We start from the raw sequence: 20327 nt of genomic DNA, 5'->3' as shown, positions 1-20327 counted from the left end.
TCCACAGCTAACTGCGGGACCTCCTGAGTTTCTCTGGTGCTCTGCGTTTGGTTCAGAATTCCAGCATCTGCAGCACATCACTTTCATACGTTATGCTATTTGACTAGTGAACTGACCAACTGAATCTCAACATAACGATTGGAAGATTCAGCACTGACTTTTGAATTCTGCAGCACTTGCAGACTTTTGAATGAATAGAATTCATTATCTCATTTGGCCTTGAATATGTCTGTAACATACAGAACAGAGATAAGACAGTAAACTGATGACAAATTCAGAAAGTAAACCTGTATTGTTGTAGTGTAAAGGGTTTTTTCTACTATTTTGCTCCAGGAATAGCGATTGATCATGTGCATACAGCACAATATCATTGTGATGTCTGATCACATGGAACTGGAGCCTGGGTCTGTTGGGTTCCAGAAGATGTCCTCTCTTGCTATCCCTTGTGTATATTGTAATGTTTGGTAGAGCCGACTAATGATCATTTAATGGAGTGTTGTGCTGATCATACTACGTGGTAATCAGACCCACGGAACTGGAACCATATAGCAAGGGGCTCACCAGAATGAAGTCCAGAGACATACCCAGTGCTGTGGACGAAGGGCAAGGCTGGCCCAGTAACCTGGTCCTAGAACTGGAGGGAAATCCTGAAGAGAGGCTTTGCAGCAACAAGAAGCAGCAACTAAAGGACTTCTAGACCCATCTGAGAACTGCAGCAGGGGAGCACAAGCCCATGCAAAGATAACAGCAGGAGAAAGCCCACAGTAGTCAGCAACAAGAAAGTAAATCAGTCGCAGTGAGTAATAAATCTTTACACAGAAAGGCAAAGCTTAAAGTCCAGCATCCAAAGGTCAAACACATAAAAGTTGAACAAGATTTGGAGCAGTGTAACTACCTCAAAGAGGTTTCTGACCTAATCCCCCAGTTACAAGCAGTAATCCTATGCAAATCTCTAAGACAAGAAAGAAAAGCTCTCAGAAGGTTTCCAAAAGTTTTCTGCAGCAACTCATACAATTCACACAAATAACAGATTATATATTGATGGAGGATTAGATTTCTCTCTTTTTATATTCCATATACAAAGATCATTATGAACAATGAGCTTTGAAAACCTTTCTGCTGTAATTGTGAATAATGATCTTGTGTTTGACAAAGAAATTCTTGAGAACAAAAATCTTTACGTTTGCAGAAGACGATCATGGGGCAAAAATCCCTTGTAACTGATGGAGACACAGAATGAGGATAATCTTTGAAAAAAATGGATTAGAAAGGCAAGGGCGAAGTCGACCATTTTGTCACCCGGCCTATGGATCCCAGAGCTATGCAGTAACTTCTGAAAGGTCTATCTCTTATTGACAATTACACATTTCTAGTATTTTGACAGAAAGTTCTGGAAATGTTCTTGTCTGCAGAAAAGTTGCCATCCTATTTCTCCCCTTTGCTCACCTTCCCGGATGGAATATGTACATCCAATACAGCCTCCAAGAGAGTTGAGAATATGTTTGGAGATTAATGACTTGGTGAAATAGAGTGTTGCAGGAGGAAATGACACAGTGTTGAATTTAAATGTTAATGATTAAAAAGGGTGACGTAAAAGAACTGGGGAAGGGGGGGGGGGGGGGGGGGGAGGTGCAGGCAGATGATGTGATGTGAATTAAAGGGTTAACTGTAATTCCAAGAAGAGCTACTGAATATGTGTATAAGAAGCTATGGTCATAGTGTTGTGATTCCAGAAGATGTCTTCATTCTCAATTTCTTTGTACATCACTATGTTTAATAAAGCCTGTTAGTGTTCACTTTAGTAGGTGGAAAAGCAAGTCTTACGACAGATGCCCTGATAAATGGGAGGTGCGATGCAATATATGGAAACAAAATTGTTAGCTGCAGTAGAATTCAAGCAAGACATGCATCAAAATCATACACTGTGTATTCCACACTCCACATAAGCTCCTCAAATGTCTTCACTGAATAATTGCTGAAGGAGTTGTGGTCAGTTGGTCTCCCTCCTAACTTATATTAAGTATGTTTTTTTTATTTCAAAAATATACTTTATTCATAAAATATTTTGATGATCTGTTCAATTGGTCATGCCATACATATGTATACATTCTATTTCTTTGCATACGGAGATTGGAATTAATCATTTATATATACAGGTCTGTACGTTTACCATCCATATATCCATATATTTAGCTGAGGCTTCAGCGGAGCCCACTTACAGCGTGGGTCCTCTGTTCTTCTTTGGCAGGCAGACATTACATGGTAGTCATTCACCACTGCGCCTTGGCGGCAGCTGCCCCAAGCTTCAGCGCGTCCCTCAACACATAGTCCTGGACCTTGGAATGTGCCAGTCTGCAACACTCAGTCGGGGTCAGCTCCTTCAGCTGGAAGATCAAGAGGTTTCGGACAGACCAAAGAGCATCTTTCACCAAATTGATGATCCTCCAGGCACAGTTGATGTTTATCTCGGTGTACATCCCGGGGAACAGACTGTAGAGCACGGAGTCCCACGTCACGGAGCTGCTTGGGACGAACCTTGACAAACACCACTGCATTCGTCGCCAGACTTTCCTTGAGTAGGCACATTCCTGAAGGAGGTGTGTGACAGTCTTGTCCCCCCTGCAGCCGCTTCGAGGGCAGCGTGTGGTGTGACAAGAGTCTAGGCCTGCATAAAGGATCTCACAGGCAGAGCCCTTCTCACCACCAACCAAGCCTTGTCTTGGTGCTTGTTGGAAAGTTCTGGCGATGCGGCATTCTGCCAAATGACTTTGACACTCTGCCCAGGGAACCGCTCGACAGGATCCGCCCTCTCCTTTTCCCGAAGGGTCTCAAGGACACTATGTGCTGACCACTTCCTGATGGATTTGTGGTCAAGGGTGTTTTTCTTCATAAATTTCTCTACGAAGGACAGGTGATATGGAACGGTCCAACTAGTTGGAGGGTTCCACAGTAGCGAGGCCAGGCCCATCCTTCGCAACACCGGGGACAGGTTTCTTTTTATTTCAAAAATATACTTTATTCATAAAATATTTTGATGATCTGTACAATTGGTCATGCCATAATTCCGTAAACATTCCTTTTCTTGGTATACAGAGACAGTGTAATCATTCATATATACGCGTCTGTACGATTACATATTTAGCTGAGGCGTCAGCGGAGCACGAATGACTGGGTGGACCCCTGTTCTTCTTAGGCAGACAGATGTTACACGGTAGTCTTTCCCCACTGCGTCTTGGCGGCAGCTGCCCCAATCTTCAGCGCGTCCCTCAACGTGTAGTCCTGGACCTTGGAATGTGCCAGTCTGCAACACTCATTCGGGGTCAGCTCCTTCAACTCGGTGAAGGACGCTCTCTGGGTGGTCCGAAACCTGTTGATCTTCCAGCTGATGATCCTCCAGGCACAGTTGATGTTCGTCTCGGTGTGCGATCCGGGGAACAGACCGTAGAGCACAGAGTCCCGCGTCACGGTGCTGCTCGGGACGAACCTAGACAAACACCACTGCATTCCTCTCCAGACTTCTTCTGCGTAGGCACATTCCAAAAGGAGGTGTGTGACAGTCTTGTCCCCGCCGCAACCGCTTCAAAGGCAGCGTGCGGTGCGGGAGAGAGTCTGGGCCTGCATGAAGGATCTCACAGGCAGAGCCCTTCTCACCACCAGCCAAGCCATGTCTTGGTGCTTGTTGGAAAGTTCTGGCGATGAGGCATTCTGCCAAATGGCTTTGACAGTCTGCTCAGGGAACCACTTGACAGGATCTACCCTCTCCTTTTCCTGAAGGGTCTCAAGGACACTACATGCTGACCACATCCTGATGGACTTGTGGTCAAAGGTGTTTTTCTTCATAAACTTCTTCACGAAGGACAGGTGGTACGGAACAGTCCAACTACTCGGAGCGTCCAGCACAGCGAGGCCAGGCCCATCCTTCGCAACACCGGGGACAGGTAGAACCTCAGTACGTAGTGACACTTGGTGTTTGCGTACCGGGGATCCACGCACAGCTTGATGCAGCCACACACAAAGGTGGCCATCAGGGTGAGGGTGGCATTGGGCGTGTTTTTTCCCCCGTTGTCCAGATCTTTATACATTGAGTCCCTATGGACCCGGTCCATTTTTGATCTCCATATAAATTGGAAGATGGCCCGGGTGACTGCAGCGGCACAGGTTCTGGGAATAGGCCAAACCTGTGCCACGTATAACACCAATGACAGTGCCTCACACCTGATGACCAGGTTTTTTCCCGTGATGGAGAGCGACCGTAGCTTCCATCTGCCCAGTTTCTGCCTCACTTTGCTGATACGCTCCTCCCAAGACTTGGCGCACGCCCCAGCCCTCCTGAACCAAATACCCAGCACCTTTAGGTGGTCAGTCCTGACGGTGAAGGGGATCGAGGATTAGTCGGCCCAGTTCCCTAAGAGCATGGCCTCGCTCTTGCCTCGGTTTACCTTGGCCCCCGAGGCCCTCTCGAACTGGTCACAGATGCACATGAGTCTGTGCACGGACAGCGGATCCGAGCAGAAAACAGCGACGTCATCCATGTACAGGGAGGCCTTAACCTGCAGGCCCCCGCTGCCAGGAATAGTCAGTCCTCTCAGGCTCGCATCAGGTTCCTGATGGACTCGGCAAATAGCTCGATGCAGCATACAAACAAGGCAGGAGAGGGGGGTGGGGGGGGCAGCCCAGCCTGACTCAAGATCTGACTGGGAAGCTATCTGATTCCCACCCATTGATTGAGACTGTACTGACAATGTTGGTGTAGAGCAGTCTGATCCAATTGCAGATTCCCTCCCCAAAGCCTGTTTTGGAGAGAACATCTCTCATATGTATGTGATATTCTGTCAAAGGCTTTCTCCTGGTCCAGGCTGATCAGGCAGGTGTCCAACCCTCTGTCCTACACTTAGGTGAACGTATCCCTGAGGAGTATGAGACTCTCAGCGATCTTCCTGCCCGATACAGCACAGGTTTGTTCAGGGTGAATCACCGACCCCAGAGCAGACCTGACATGGTTGGCAATAACCTTTGACAGAATTTTGTAATCCTCATTCAACAGTGAGATTGGTCTCCAATTTCTGAGTTCCTCCCTCTCCCCCTTCCGCTTGTAGATGAGGGTGATGATGCCTTTCCTCATGGATTCACTCATGGTACCTGCCCGAAGCATACTGACATACACCTCCAGCAGGTCCCAGCCAATCAAGTCCCAAAGAGCAGAATAGATCTCGACCGGTAAGCCGTCGCTTCCGGGAGTTTTATTCTTTTCGAAGGACTCGAGGGCCTTGGTCAACTCATCCAGAGATAGCGGCTGGTCCAGCCTCTCTCGTGTTCTGTTGTTTTAAGACCTCCGTGATAGAGGACAGGAATGACTGGGAGGCCGCGCTGTCGGTTGGCTTCGCGTCATACAGACTGGTATAGAAGGATTTACTGATCCTCATGACTTCAGCCTGAGATGACGTTATCGAGCCATCTTCTTCCTTCAGGCTGCTGAGCACAGAGCTCTCTTTGTGCACCTTCTGGAAGAAGAAACGTGAGCACGTCTCGTCCTGCTCCATGGAGCGGACTCTGGACCGGAAGATTATCTTGAGGCCTCCGAGGCAAAGAGCGAGGCTTGTTGGCCCGTCACCTCCTTGAGGTCCTCCGTGACATCGACCCCCATCGTCTGCAGCAGGAGCAGGTTCTGCATACTTTCCTGGACTGGGACAGTTTTCCCCGCCTCTCTCACGCTTCCTGAACACCTTTGAGGATGAAGAACCTCTTGATGTTCCCTTTTACTGTTTCCCACCAGTCCGCTGGGGACTCAAAGAGGGGCTTCGCGGTTCTCCAACCTGCGTAATCCCTCTTGAGCTCTTCGATGTTTCCCGGGGTCAACAGCTTAGTGTCCAGTTTCCACGTTCCCTTGCCCGCCCGCTGTTCGTCCTGTAGGTGACAGTCGGCCAGCAGGAGGCAGTGGTCAGAGAAGAACACCGGCTTGACGTCGGTGGTTCTGACCGAGAGCGTTCGGGACACAAACAGGTAATCTATCCTTGAGCGGATAGACCCGTCTGCCCGTGACCAGGTGTATCTACGCTGCGCTCCATCTGCAGGGGTGCTGAAGACGTCGTGCAGCTTGGCGTCTTTGACCGTTTCCATCAGGGCTCTGGACGTGGCGTCCAGTTTGCTGTCCCCCCCGCCGGATCGTCCATCTGCATCAATGATGCAGTTGAAGTCTCCGGCCAGAATGACCGGCCTGGACGTAGCCAGCAGCAGTGGAAGCTGTTGCAGGACGGCCAACCGTTCACTCTTACCCACTGGGGCGTACACGTTGATTAGTCTCACGGGAGTGTTTCTGTATGTAACATCCACGACGAGGAGACGCTCACCCACCACCTCCTTAACCTCGGAGATGGTGAAGTTGCCTACCCGCAACATCACCATCTGACAGTGGGGCTGTCAGAGGGTCGCTGCTCCCAGTGACCTGGAGCTGTGTGGTGGTGGGGCCCTCCTGGCTTTCACCTGGTGGGGGGGGGTGGTCATTTCCCATTGCCTCAGGAGGTTCGACCCTTGTTTGGCAGGTGCTGCTCTCCTTTCTCCCCGCAGAGCTCTGCCTCTTCTTTTGGTAATGACCCTCCTTACACCCGTCCTCAGCCTCCGAATAGCTGTCCGTGTCTTCCCCGTGCACCTGCCTTTTCCCCTTTTTCTTGGAGGTTTTGTCAGCCGGGTGGGTTTTGTTCCTCCTGTTTTGCACCAAGGTCCATTCCTCTGTGTCCTTCTTTCCCTTCTCCACTTCCTCCTCCTCCGACTGTCCTATCGGAACTTCGCTCGGCAGCTGTCCCTCTCCAGTAGCTGACATCTGCTCCACTTCGGCCTGTCCTTCCTTTTGCGTGCCCCCAGACACCGTTCCCTTGCTGGTTTGTGGTGCCTTGCTGTCCTTTTGTGGCCTATCCCCGGCCATCTGCATGTAGGTGGCGGCCCCCTCGTCTTGGGCAGGCCTTGTACACGTGGCCTGTCTCCCCGCACAGATTGCAGTTCTTGGCCTCCTTGCATTCTTTGGTCGGGTGGCTCTCCTTGCAGTTCCGACAGATCGTGACCTTGCAGTCCGCCGCCATGTGGCCTGACCTCCTGCAGGTTCGGCACACTTTCAGCTGCCCTGCATAAGTCAGGTACCCTCTGCTCCCTCTGATAGCAAAGCTGGAGGGTGGGTGGAGGATGTTCCCACTGGCATCAACTCTCAGGGTTACCCTGACCTGTTGTTTGCTGGTCCAGATCCCGAAAAGATCGACCACCTCGGTGCTTTCTCCCTCAACCTGGACGTATCTTCTCAGGAAGGTCAGGACATCCGCTGCTGGGACGTGAGGGTTGTACATCTGGATTGTTACAACCTGACTCCTTTGCACAGGAAGCACACACAACGGGACCGCCGACAAGATGGAGAACAGAGGTTCCCCTTCCTTCTCCTTGAAGGAAGGAGCTGCTTGCAATTCTTCATGCTCCTGAGGGTCACGTCGAAATAGCCTGCCCCTGAGAAATTCTGCAGGCAGTACATGTCCACTGCTTCAAACCCACAGCACTTCAGCAAAATCTTCTTGACAAACGCTGTCCAATCGACCGGTGTGTGTTCCTCCACCTTCTTGACAGTCACCCTGACTGTGTTGCGAATGCCCTGGCCAGGGCTGCGAGCGGCTGCTGAGGCCATAGCTCTGAGGTTGGCTGGTACCTGAATTGGCGTTAGGCCGAAGCCTGCATATGGCCACCTTTGTGTGTGGCTGCATCAGGCTGTGTTTGGATCCCCGGTACGCAAAGACCAAGTGTCACTACGTACTGAGGTTCTACCTGTTCTTGGTGTTGCGAAGGATGGGCCTGGCCTCACTGCTGCGGAACGCTCCGAGTAGTTGGACTGTTCCGTATCACCTGTCCTTTTGTGGAGAAGTTTATGAAGAAAAACACCTTTGACCACAAGTCCATCAGGAAGTGGTCAGCACGTAGTGTTCTTGAGACCCTTTGGGAAGAGGAGAGGGTGGATCCTATTAAGCGGTTCCCTGAGCAGACTGTCAAAGCCATTTGGCAGAATGCCTCATCTCCAGAACTTTCCAACAAGCACCAAAACATGGCTAGGATGGTGGTGAGAAGGGCTCTGCCTGTGAGGTCCTTTATGCATGCCCGGACTCTCAGCTACACTGCATGCTGCCCTCGAAGTGGCTGTGGGGGGGACGAGACTGTCACACACCTCCTTCTGGAATATGCCTACGCAAAAGAAGTCTGGAGAGGAATGCAGTGGTGTTTGTCGAAGTTCGTCCCGAGCAGCGCCGTGACGCGGTTCTCCATGCTCTACAGCCTGTTCCCTGGGACACACACCAAGACAGAGCATCAACTGTGCCTGGAGGATCATCAACTTGGTGAAGGACGCTCTCTGGGCGGTCCGAAACCTGTTGATCTTCCAGCTGAAGGAGTTGACCCCGACTGAGTGTTGTAGACCGGCACATTCCAAGGTCCAGGACTACGCGTTGAGAGACGTGCTGAAGCTTGGGGCAACTGCCGTCAATGCGTGGTGGGGAAAGACCACTGTGTAACATCTGCCTGCCTAAGAAGAACAGGGGGCCCCCACAGTCATTTGGGCTCTGTTGACACCTCGGCTAAAAACGTAATCGTACCAACCTGTAAATAGGAATGATTACTCTGTTTCGGTATGCAAAGAAATGGAATATTTACATATGTATGGCATGTCCAACTGTACAGACCATCAAAGTATTTTATGAATAAAGTATATTTTTGAAATAAAAATAAATAAAGATCCACTAACAGCAGGTCAGCACAACCAAATGAACCTCCAACGTCCAATCACGATCCAGCGATGGTCTCCAGCAGCTCCGACACCCCGCAACATGACCCCCCGTGGTACCTCCCCTCCAGCACACGTCCGCTGCGTCGAACCTGCAGCACTTGAGCAGAATCTCTTCCTCTGGTCCTTAGGAACTGGGGAGAGGCACCGCACTGATCATGTTATCTCCCTTGCCAGGTAAGTATCACTGGGGACAGGTAGAACCTCAGTACGTAGTGACACTTGGTGTTTGCGTACCAGGGATCCACGCACAGCTTGATCAGGGTGAGGGTGGCATTTGGTGTGTTTTTTCCCCTGTTGCCCAGAGCTTTGTACATTGAGTCCCTTCGGACCCGGTCCATCTTTGATCTCCATATAAACTGGAAGATGGCCCGGGTGACTATGACGGCACAGGTTCTGGGAATAGGCCACATATAACAACACTGACAGTGCCTCCCACCTGATGACCAGGTTTTTACCTGTGATGGAGAGCAACCGTAGCTTCCATCTGCCCAGTTTGTGCCTCACTTTCTTGATACGCTCCCCCAAGACTTGGTGCACGCCCCAGCCCCTCCAACCGAATACCCAGCACTTTCAGGTGGTCAGTTCTGATGGTGAAGGGGATGAAGGATTGGTCGGCCCAGTTCCCGAAGAGCATGGCCTCGCTCTTGCCTCAGTTTACCTTGACCCCCGAGGCTGTTCGAACTGGTCACATTTGCAAGAGTCTGTGCATGGATAGTGGATCATGTTTTTTTTTATTTCAAAATATACTTTATTCATGTAAATAAATCTCTGGTACTTGTACAATTTTCCATGTTGTTCATAGTTATATACATTGCATGTCTTAACATTACAAAGAACAAATTGAATTAATCGAATTCACAGTTATCCTATTAACAGTTACCTTTATTAACTATCCAGTCTCTTGGTATTTGGCTGCGGCTTCAGCAGAACCCACCTACTGAGTGGGTGCCCTGTTATATGAAAGCAAATGCAACTTCTTTAACCCCCAGTTTATGGGGTTACCATTGTCCATTTGACTGTCCTGTCTCTGGGGTAGCTGTCTACATCCCCATGGTTAGCACGAACTGCTGGACCTTCGCTGGGCTGAGGTAGCTATCCAGCTCCTCACTGGGGTCATTTACCCGCTCTGGTGTCATTGAGCCAAGGCAAGGGTCCTCCCTGTCCAGTTCTGTGTCTGACAACGAGACTGTCAGAGGATCACAGCTCTCGGTTGCCTGTCGTTGTGGGGCAGTGGGTACCCCCTGGTTCTCACTGGGTGGAGGGTGGACTTCGGGGGGTCCGTTGTTTCCTGGTTGGGAGGAAATGCCCTCCTCTTTACCGACGGCGCTCTGTCTCTTCTTCTGGTGGTGATGGCCTTCTTTGCGTCCATCTTCCCCCTCCGAAGAGCTGGCCGTCCCTCCCTCGTGCAGCTGTCTTTTCCCCTTTTGCTGGGAGACTTTGGGAGCCTGGCAAGATTTCCTCTTCCTGTTTTTAACAGGTATCCACTCCTCCGCCTGCTTGATTACCTCCTCCTCCTCCATTTCTTCCATCTGCTCGGCTAGAGCTAGGATCAGCTGCTGTGTCTCTCCGCTGGCTGCCGCCTCCTCCACTCCAGCCTGGTCTTCTTTCTGGGTGATAGTGGATCATGTTTTATTTTTTTTTATTTCAAAAATATACTTTATTCATAAATGATTTGATGGTCTGTACATTGGATCATGCCATACATATGTCCATATTTACAAACACAGATTCGACTTTATTCTTGTCCTTTACAATCCTGTGCATTTTTTCAATCTTGTATATATACATATATTTGGCTGAGGCATCAGCAGAGCCCAAAAAAAAAAAACGTCTGTATGGGCCCCCTGTTCTTCTTTCGGCAGGCCGATCTTACACGGTGGTCTTTCCCCACCGCGCCTTGGCGGCAGCTGCCCCAAGCTTCAGCGCGTCCCTCAACACGTAGTCTTGGACCTTGGAATGTGCCAGTCTGCAACACTCGGTCAGGGTCAACTCCTTCAGCTGGAAGATCAACAGGTTTCGGACCGCCCAGAGAGCGTCCTTCACCGAGTTGATGATCCTCCAGGCGCAGTTAATGTTCGTCTCGGTGTGAGTCCCGGGGAACAGGCCGTAGAGCACGGAGTCCCGCGTCACGGCGCTGCTCGGGACGAACCTCGACAAGCACCACTGCATTCCTCTCCAGACTTCCTCTGCATAGGCACATTCCAGAAGGAGGTGTGTGACAGTCTCGTCCCCCCCGCAGCCACTTCGAGGGCAGCGTGCGGTGCGGCAGAGAGTCCGGGCGTGCATAAAGGATCTCACAGGCAGAGCCCTTCTCACCACCAGCCAAGCCACGTCTTGGTGCTTGTTGGAAAGTTCTGGCGATGAGGCATTCTGCCAAATGGCTTTGACAGTCTGCTCAGGGAACCGCTCGACAGGATCCGCCCTCTCCTTTTCCCGAAGGGTCTCAAGGACGCTACGTGCTGACCACTTCCTGATGGACTTGTGGTCAAAGGTGTTTTTCCTCATAAATTTCTCCACGAAGGACAGGTGATACGGAACGGTCCAACTACTCGGAGCGTTCCGCGGCAGCGAGGCCAGGCCCATCCTTCGCAACACCGGGGACAGGTAGAACCTCAGTACGTAGTGACACTTGGTGTTTGCGTACCGGGGATCCACGCACAGCTTGATGCAGCCACACACAAAGGTGGCCATCAGGGTGAGGGTGGCATTGGGCGTGTTTTTTCCCCCATTGCACCGGTCTTTGTACATTGAGTCTCTTCGGACCCGGTCCATCTTTGATCTCCAAATGAATTGGAAGATGGCCTGGGTGACTGCGGCGGCACAGGTCCTGGGGATAGGCCAGACCTGTGCCACATATAGCAATACTGAGAGGACCTCACACCTGATGACCAGGTTTTTTCCCGCGATGGAGAGCGACCGTTGCCCCCATCTGCCTAGTTTCTGTCTCATCTTTCTGATCCGCTCCTCCCAGGTCTTGGCGCACGCCCCAGCCCCCCCGAACCAAATACCCAGCACCTTCAGGTGGTCAGTCCTGACGGTGAAGGGGATAGAGGATTGGTCGGCCCAGTTCCCGAAGAGCATGGCCTCGCTCTTGCCTCGGTTTACCTTGGCCCCCGAGGCCCGTTCGAACTGGTCGCAGATGCACACGAGTCTGTGCACGGACAGCGGATCCGAGCAGAAAACATCGACGTCATCCATGTACAGGGAGGCCTTAACCTGCAGGCCCCCGCTGCCAGGAATAGTCACCCCTCTCAGGCTCGCATCCTTCCTGATGGATTCGGCAAATGGCTCTATGCAACACACAAACAAGGCGGGTGAGAGGGGGCATCCCTGCCTGACTCCAGATCTTACAGGGAAGCTATCTGATTCCCACCCATTGATTGAGACTGCACTGACAATGTTGGTGTAGAGCAGTCTGATCCAATTTCCGATTCCCTCCCCAAAGCCCATTTTGGAGAGGACATCCCTCATATATGTATGCGATATCCTGTCAAAGGCTTTCTCCTGGTCCAGGCTGATGAGGCAGGTGTCCACCCCCCTGTCCTGCACGTAGGCGATCGTATCCCTGAGGAGTGCGAGACTCTCAGAGATCTTCCTGCCCGGTACAGCACAGGTTTGGTCCGGGTGGATCACCGATCCCAGAGCAGACCTGACCCGGTTGGCGATGACCTTTGACAGGATTTTGTAGTCTGCATTTAACAGTGAGATCGGTCTCCAATTTCTAATTTCCTCCCTCTCCCCCTTCCGCTTGTAGACGAGGGTGATGATGCCTTTCCTCATGGATTCACTCATGGTACCTGCCCGGAGCATACTGACATACACCTCCAGCAGGAACTCGAGAACTAACTGCAATCAGGTTCTTGGAAGTCCGAATCAGAGTCTTGTGCCAGTAGATGGCTCTGTTGCCTACTTTTTTCACTACTGGTGCAAGTGAAGCTTTAAAATGAGCAGTTTTTACTTTGTTCCAGTAATCCCAAAATGATTTTGAATCAATTTATATAAATATGAATAAAATAGATTCAAAGCACATGAATAATAATACATTCCACTTCAATGCGTTCTAATGGTAACGGGCTAAGTTCACGTGAGTAAGTTTTAACATTAAGTCACATTGACGGGAATTTTTATAGCAATACATGGAATGCATTGTGAAGCAGCTCTGTTCTTTAGATTTGGGTTAGTTTGTAAGTTTACTCACTGAGCTGGTGGATTTGTTTTCAGACCTTTTGTCACCATGCTAGGTAACATCATCAGTGAGCCTCCGGTGAAGTGTTGGCGTTATGTCCCACGTGCTATTTATGTGTTTTGGTTGTTGTGGTGGGTGATGTGATTTCCGTTTCTGTTTCTGGGAGGTTGGTAAATGGGGTCGAAATTTATATGTTTGTTAATGGTGTTCTGGTTTGAATGCCAGGCCTGTAGGAATACCCATGTGTGTCTTTGTTTAGCCTGTCCCAGGATGGGTGTATTGTCCCAGTCAAACTGGTGTCCCTCCTCCAAAGATAGTTGGTCATGTCTTTTGGTGGCTAGTTGGCGCTCATGTATCCTGGTGGCTAGTTTCCTGCCCATTTGTCCAATATAATGTGTGTTGCAGTCCTTGCAGAGTATTTGGTATATAACGTTCATTCTGCTGGCTATGGATACGGGATCCTTTAAAGCCATCAATAGCTGTTTCAGTGTGATGATGGGTTTGTGGGCTACCATGGTGCCTAGGTGCTGGAGTAGTCTGGTCATTATCTCTGAAATGTCTTTGATGCACGGTAGGGTGGCTAGACTCTCTGGGTGTGTTGTGTCTTCCTGTTTGGATCAGTTGTGCAGGGACTGGCAAACGGGGCTTATCAGGTTAGGTTTGTTCCTGAATACATTGTACAGGTGTTTCTCCTCAGCTTCTTATAGTTCCTGGGTGCTGCAGCGTGCTGTGGCTCATTTAAATAATGTCCTGATGCAGCTCCATTTGTGGGTGTTCTTTGTAATTAATTTCAAATTCATTTTGCAGATTTTTTACTTTCAGTTTGCAAGTAACATTGCGATGGTTTCATTTAATTGTATTTCTTGTTTTACATGATGCTGGTCCATGGTTGAGGGATGATGCAAATGAATGAAATGTCAACATTTAATGCTGTTTGCCTTTCATGTGTTTACATGTTGCAATCCATTAAGGTTTCTTGCAGAGTTCAACTCTTTTCACACCAGTAAAGTTTTAAAGTTAATTTTAATGAAATGTTCGTTCCGTATGTTGAACGTAGAGCCCTAAATCGTTTAGTACTTTTTATCTTTAACACTTTCAAGACATATGTTACCATGCAATTTATGAATTTTGAATGTTCTAATAACCTACAGTGACATTTCAAGCTTTGACATTAGTCATTGCTAACAATTATAGGTTACAGAGCCTCAACGTTGTCAATGAGTGACTGCTTTTAAAATGGGATCCATAATTTAATATTGATAGTATCACCTTCTGTACCACCTCTTATAAAACTTTTAACACAATGGTATTCTATCATTATCCATGTTTGTTGACTACATCCCACTCCACCTTGCCACCACTACCTCCTTCAACCCTTCCACTGTATCTAATTTGCCAATCTAGTATAAGATGAGCAAAAATGTCCTTGAATTAAATTTTGGGAAGACAATGTTTTTATCACAAACTCCATTCCCTGAACTCTATCCTCTCCTTGGGAACTGCATGAGTCTAAACCAAACTGTTTGCAACCTCAATGTTCTGCCTGATCATGAACTGTCCTTCTGATCTCCCATGTATGCCCTATGCCACGAGCAGAATCTACTTAAACCTACATGATATTGCCCATCTTTGGCCCTGCTTCAAACCCTCTTATTATTGAAAAGCTCACCAAGGCTTTTGTTGTCTCCAGCCTCAACTATTGCGAAACAATCCTGACTGACCTTCCTACACGCTTCATCTTAATCAATGCTCCTGCCACACCCTGACCTGCACCATATCCTGATTCAAACCAAGCCTCGTTTACCTTTCACCACTGCAGTCGCTGGTCAATTTTGGGCCTCAGTCTAGCAATTTCTCATTTTATATGTTGGTATTCAGTCAGATCTTTCCATTGCGATGCACACCCTATCCTGGCCAAGTCTCTGAACTTGTCCTAGCCCTACATTCCTCCAAGACTTCCACATTCCTTAATTTCATCACAACAATGGTGGGAGCTCACAGACACCTGCCATTGCTGTGCTTCTGACAGGTTGCTTTGAACATAAGGATTGTGCACCAGTCTCATGCATTAGCACAGAGTTCGTGCCTTTGTTTTGTTTTTGTGTTTTGTCCGTAGAACAGCCTGGACCTGGACCACTATCTCAGTGCAGGCTGGCTGTGTCTGGTCTTGTGAGCTTCATTGTCATGAGGATAGCACTCTCTTCACCACTTCCCCTGCCAGCACCTCCCAGGTCTCTTTCTGAGGGACGCCAGCTTCCCTTTCTCAAGACCTGATGTTGAAGCACCAGTGTGTGAGAGGGGGCTTACATCTGAAGTATTGTGCGGCATGATGCCAGCGCTGTGAGTGGTGCAAGAATCCTGTCGTGGTGAACACTTGCACCTCTGCTGCTGCACGATTGTGCAGGGAGGGTGCTAGAGAACCCAATATGATCATTCATAAGCAGAGCAGCAAAAGTTTGTTTGAGTAAAGATATCGTGAGCCGTGACTGCAACAAATAGGAAGATTCAGCCCCGTGTTTCCAATCCTGATCAAAATAAAACTGGGCCAAAATGATTTGAAGAGAGCAAGCCAGGGTGGATTTGTCGTTGATAAATTGCAATTTTAAATTATTTATAAAACATAAGGGCAAATAATAAATATGATTGAAACACTGACTGCTGATCTAATGATGTTGCAGGCTGCTGTCCCAGAGAATGAGGAACCTTTTAACATCTTCAGGTTGGACACTTTCTGACACATTCTGTCAATTCAGTTGTTGTCTTTCCCAATATTGCCCTACTAAACTGCAAAATACATATAAGCAATAAGTGATTTCAACTTTGGAAGAAATATACTCTCTCGTTCATTGAAATTCCAGGCAAATATTGCTAAATGCTTATTTGATTTATTGGTGATTTCACAAGTTGACTTTATTTTAGAGTTGCCTGCCTTCAATGCAGTCAGCCTTGTACAAGGATGTCTGTGCGTTTGTGGGTACTGGTCACAGACTATACGGGGACTTGATCTTCACTAAAGCTAAACTCATTAAAGCAGCAAATTCTTCTCTGCTTTGGCTGGAATTTGTTTATAAAATAAATTGTGCTGTCAAAGAAATATTAAAATTAAGACAAAACAAAAAAAAGTTGATTTTAGAAATATGTTTTACTTTGAATGCAAATCAAAACTGGAGGCAAACATTTTTGTGTGTGACTCCAGACTCACAGCAATGTGGTTGACTCTTAACTGCCCTCTGGACAATTAGGGATGGGCAATAAATGCTGGACCAGCCAACACCACCCTCATACGTTTACCTCTTGAACTCTGTGGTTTAAGGAAACAACTGGTGAATTATTTATATAAGCTTTGTATCATGAGCAATTAAATTGAAAGCATTATATAATTTATCTTGTGGCATGTAGTAGACTTACATTATGAGCTGTAAAATGCCATTTGATGAACTCTAAATACAGTTTGTGGCTTTCCCCTTGTCTGAAGCTTTTGCTGCTGGTTACTTGATGCAATTCACACTTTAGTCAAATTCAGACAAGCTTGTGCGAAAGGTTGCAGGATTTTATGTGGAAATTATATTCAGTGCAAATACAATGTCTGAGAATTTTTGTGCCTGTTCAGTGAGCCACTGTGCTAGGATCCAATCGTGTCCCTGTCCGCAGATTGAATTAATAACTATGAGGAGTTGCTTCTAATTGCACTTGTTTGCTGGTCTTCCAGGTTCTTCTTAAACTAAGAAATTCTTCTGTGCACAAGGACACTCATAGGTATGTTTGAAAATGTTTTAACTTTTTTTATTTGCTAAGAAGTGGACTTTCGTTTATCAATGCCACGAGAAAATGATTTGCATAGATTTCTGTAAGGTGTGTTTCAGTTTGTTCAAGTGCTGGAGGAGACACTGATTCAAGTGCTTTAAATGGGTTAAACCACCTTTCAGCTGCTTCAATCCGCTTCAAATTGTCACTTTTAAATATGTCAACGATTATTTTTTCAAAGCAATAACTTTCACCAAAATATTACACCTTAGAATGTAATATTAAAATGCATGATTGTGATGGTTTGTGGTAGCTTTCCTATCCTATCCTACAAACCTATCCTTCTTCCTTTCAAGAACTAACACTTATTGGACAGGTTCCGCCCCTGCCCATTCCATTTCTGATATGTGTATCAACTATTCTTGCAGCTTCATTGAATACATTTATTTTGTTTTACAATAAATTTTTGTGTTTATTAAAGAACCTATTTGATCCACCCTTTTACTTTGAGTCTAATACAGTGAAAGCATGTGATTGCCCATATAGGAAATAGGTAAAACAATTAAGCTTATTTTGTGACCCATGGAGTAATTGGTTAGAGAAGGGAAACAGTGCACCCTTCCAGCTTCAGCCATAATAGTATACACAGGATGGTAAAAGGAAATGTCTTATTTGGGTCCTACAGTCCCAGATTCCAACTCCATGTGATCTTACATCAGTGGATATCCAAAGAGACATGGGTTTCAGGTGCATAGATCTTTAAAATGTCACAAACCATTGTAGAAAATAATCAAGAGAGCTAATGGAATGCTGACCTTTATATCCACAGAAGAGGAGTATGTTGCAGTTGTATGAAACCCTGGTTACAGCCGACTTGGAGTCCTGGAGGAGATCTTGGCACCACATCTTAGGAAGGATATGGTGGCCTTGAAGGGAGTACAGTGTGCGTTTATAAGGATGAAACCTGAACTTCAGGGGTTAAGAGAGATTATGAAGAGAGATTACACAAGTTAGGACTGTTTTCTCTAGAATTTAGAAAGTTAAGGGGTGATCTACTCAAAGTCTTCATGGTATTAACAAGAAAAGACAAGGTGGATAAAGATAAACTATTTCCACTGGTTGAGGATTCTCGAATCAAAGGCACAGTCTGAGAATTAATGCCAGACCATTCAGGAGAGACATTAGGAAGCACTTCTACATACAAATGGTGGTAGAGGTTTTTGAACTGTCTTCCAAAAACAGCAGTTGATGCTATATCTGTCATTAATTTTATATCTGAGATAGATAAGGTTTTGTTTAGCTAAGGCTTTAAGGGCCAAAAGCAGGTCATAGAGTCATAGAGATGTACAGCACAGAAACAGACCCTTCGGTCCAACTCATCCATGCTGACCAGATATCCTAACCTAAACCCTTCCTATTCATATAGCCATCTAGATACCTTTCAAATGCTGCAATTGTACCAGTCCCCACCACTCCCTCTGGCAGCTCTTTCTATACACACACCACCCACTGCATTAAAAAGTTGCCTCTGAGGTCCCTCTTAAATCCCTTTTATATCTTTCCTCTCTCACCCCAAACCAATGCCCTGTAGTTCTGGACTCCCCCACCCTAGAGAAAAGACCTTGTCTATTTATCCTATCCATGCCCCTCATGATTTTATAAACCTCTGTAAGGTCACCTCTCAGCCTCTGACAGTCCAGCGAAAAGAGACCCAGCCTATTCAACCTCTCGTTATAGCCTCTTTTCTGAACCTTTTCAAGTTTCAAAACATCCTTCCGATAGGAGGGAGACCAGAATTGCACATCACAGGATCTGTGGGAAATATGTATCTGTGTGAGGGTAGTCGGTTTTGTTCATGGCTCTGTCAGGCACTTTCTGCTTCTTGGAATTGGAGTTAACAGAAAGGAAGAAAAGTGTTTTTTTCTTTCAAGGCTGTCAGGTTTGGAATGACAAGACATACCACTTCACCTGGAACTAGAAGCAAAACATCAGTGGAACAGGACTTGTGACAAGTAGTTAAGCAGAGGAAAGGGAATGTTTTAATAATTCATTCAGCCAAACCAAGCACAGATAGGGTACATGTGGTTTGTTATTTTTATAAATGTTTTTGAGGAAAGAGAAGACTGAAAGGTATAAGTTAAATTTAATTGTATATTCAGTTAGTGTCTGTCAAGTCATTTATTAGAACCTGCACTTTCAACTTTAAAAAGCTTGGAGAAATATGTTGCATGTGTTAACCAGAAGTGTGATTTTAGCTAAGGTTGCAATTTGAATGGAAGATGAACTCTTATTTATGTAATTTCTTTTATCCATATAGTAACTCAAAATGGTGCTGGATTGTGACGACAAAACACTTTTCACTGTCTCTTAACAACATATGTGACAATAAATCATTCATTCATTGATTCATACATACATATAATTTGTGTTGTCGCATGCCTGGGTTTCTGGGTCATTTTTCTTTAACATAGTTAGGTTTTACGTAATGCATGCAGTCCATTCTTTTTCAGCTTTTTTCTAGCATTGATCAACAAACAGCCGGGATTTCTAAATGAGGCTGTATACATTTCTGGATTAGCACGGCGTGTCCAGGTAGTGAGGATTATTTCCCAAACACAACTGCAAGGACCAAAATCAAATGTTGCTGGAAAAGTTCAGCAGGTCTGGCAGCATCTGCAAAGAGAAATCAGAGTCAACATTTTGGGTCCAGTGACCCTTCCTCAGAACTCAGAACGAAATGTTAACTCTGATTACTCTCCACAGATGCTGCCAGATCTGCTGAGCTTTTCCAGCAATTTCTGTTTTTGTTTCTGATTTCCAGCATCCGCAGTTCTTTTGGTTTTTATTACTGCAAGGAGGCTGGGAGACAATTCATGGGAGAAACATAGTCTACAATTTGAAATGATCCTGCTTGTGGTATGGCCTTGGTCAATTTTTCCCGACCTGTGAACATTCCACAAGGTTCTACTCTGTCTGTTTTTGATTGAGAAATGGAGGGCAGAATTAACTGTTGCTTTGAACAGTGTAGGCAATGGCAAGCAAGTTAGGAAAATGTGACAAGGATGTAAAATCAGATTCCTGACATGAGGTTAAAAATTTTGCAAATTTTATTTCAACCCTTTTGGGGTCTGAAGGGTAAGTTCCGAATCTTCCCACTGAGTGGTGACTACCTTATTTCCATGTGTTTGTACCTTGGTATTAGTTAATCTAATTTCTTTGCAGTTCACAGTTCACAGTTCTCCCCCACTTCTGAGAAACTATGTGTATTTCCTGACATAAAATGGTTACCCAGCGACAAAGTGTGTCACTTGCTTCTCAAGCCCTTCACCTAGCATCACCATTATTTGTTTGAAACCACCATGACCAATATCTCCCATCAATTGTCCAAGCAAGTGGGCATTGCCAAGCCTCCGGCCTCACCACATGGCTGCTTTGGGACCAACTATGACTTCGCTTTAGCCATTACCCATGATTCCCTGAATAATTAGAAATCTGTTGCTGTCAGCTTTAATGACCAAGCCTCGATACTCCTCTGCCACAAAGAATTCCACAGATTCACCACCTTCTGATAGAGAAACAAATCCTCCTCAT

At 46.8% G+C, this 20327-nt stretch overlaps 1 long non-coding RNA gene across 1 annotated transcript in view; it reads left to right on the top strand.

Annotated features, from left to right (window-relative positions):
- LOC140485888 (uncharacterized) overlaps window positions 1-19141 on the top strand; it is a 28444-nt gene extending 9303 nt beyond the window's left edge. The window contains exons 2-3 of the long non-coding RNA XR_011962467.1: window positions 16702-16748; window positions 17566-19141. This is a non-coding gene — a long non-coding RNA (uncharacterized lncRNA). The remainder of the gene's footprint in view (window positions 1-16701; window positions 16749-17565) is intronic.
- The last annotated feature ends 1186 nt before the right edge of the window (window positions 19142-20327 follow it).

The sequence above is a fragment of the Chiloscyllium punctatum genome, chromosome 15 (genome assembly GCF_047496795.1).
Source record: "Chiloscyllium punctatum isolate Juve2018m chromosome 15, sChiPun1.3, whole genome shotgun sequence".
NCBI classification, from domain to species: domain Eukaryota; kingdom Metazoa; phylum Chordata; class Chondrichthyes; order Orectolobiformes; family Hemiscylliidae; genus Chiloscyllium; species Chiloscyllium punctatum.
The sequence above is the reverse complement of the archived record's forward strand: the minus strand, read 5'-3'. Positions and strand labels throughout refer to the sequence as shown.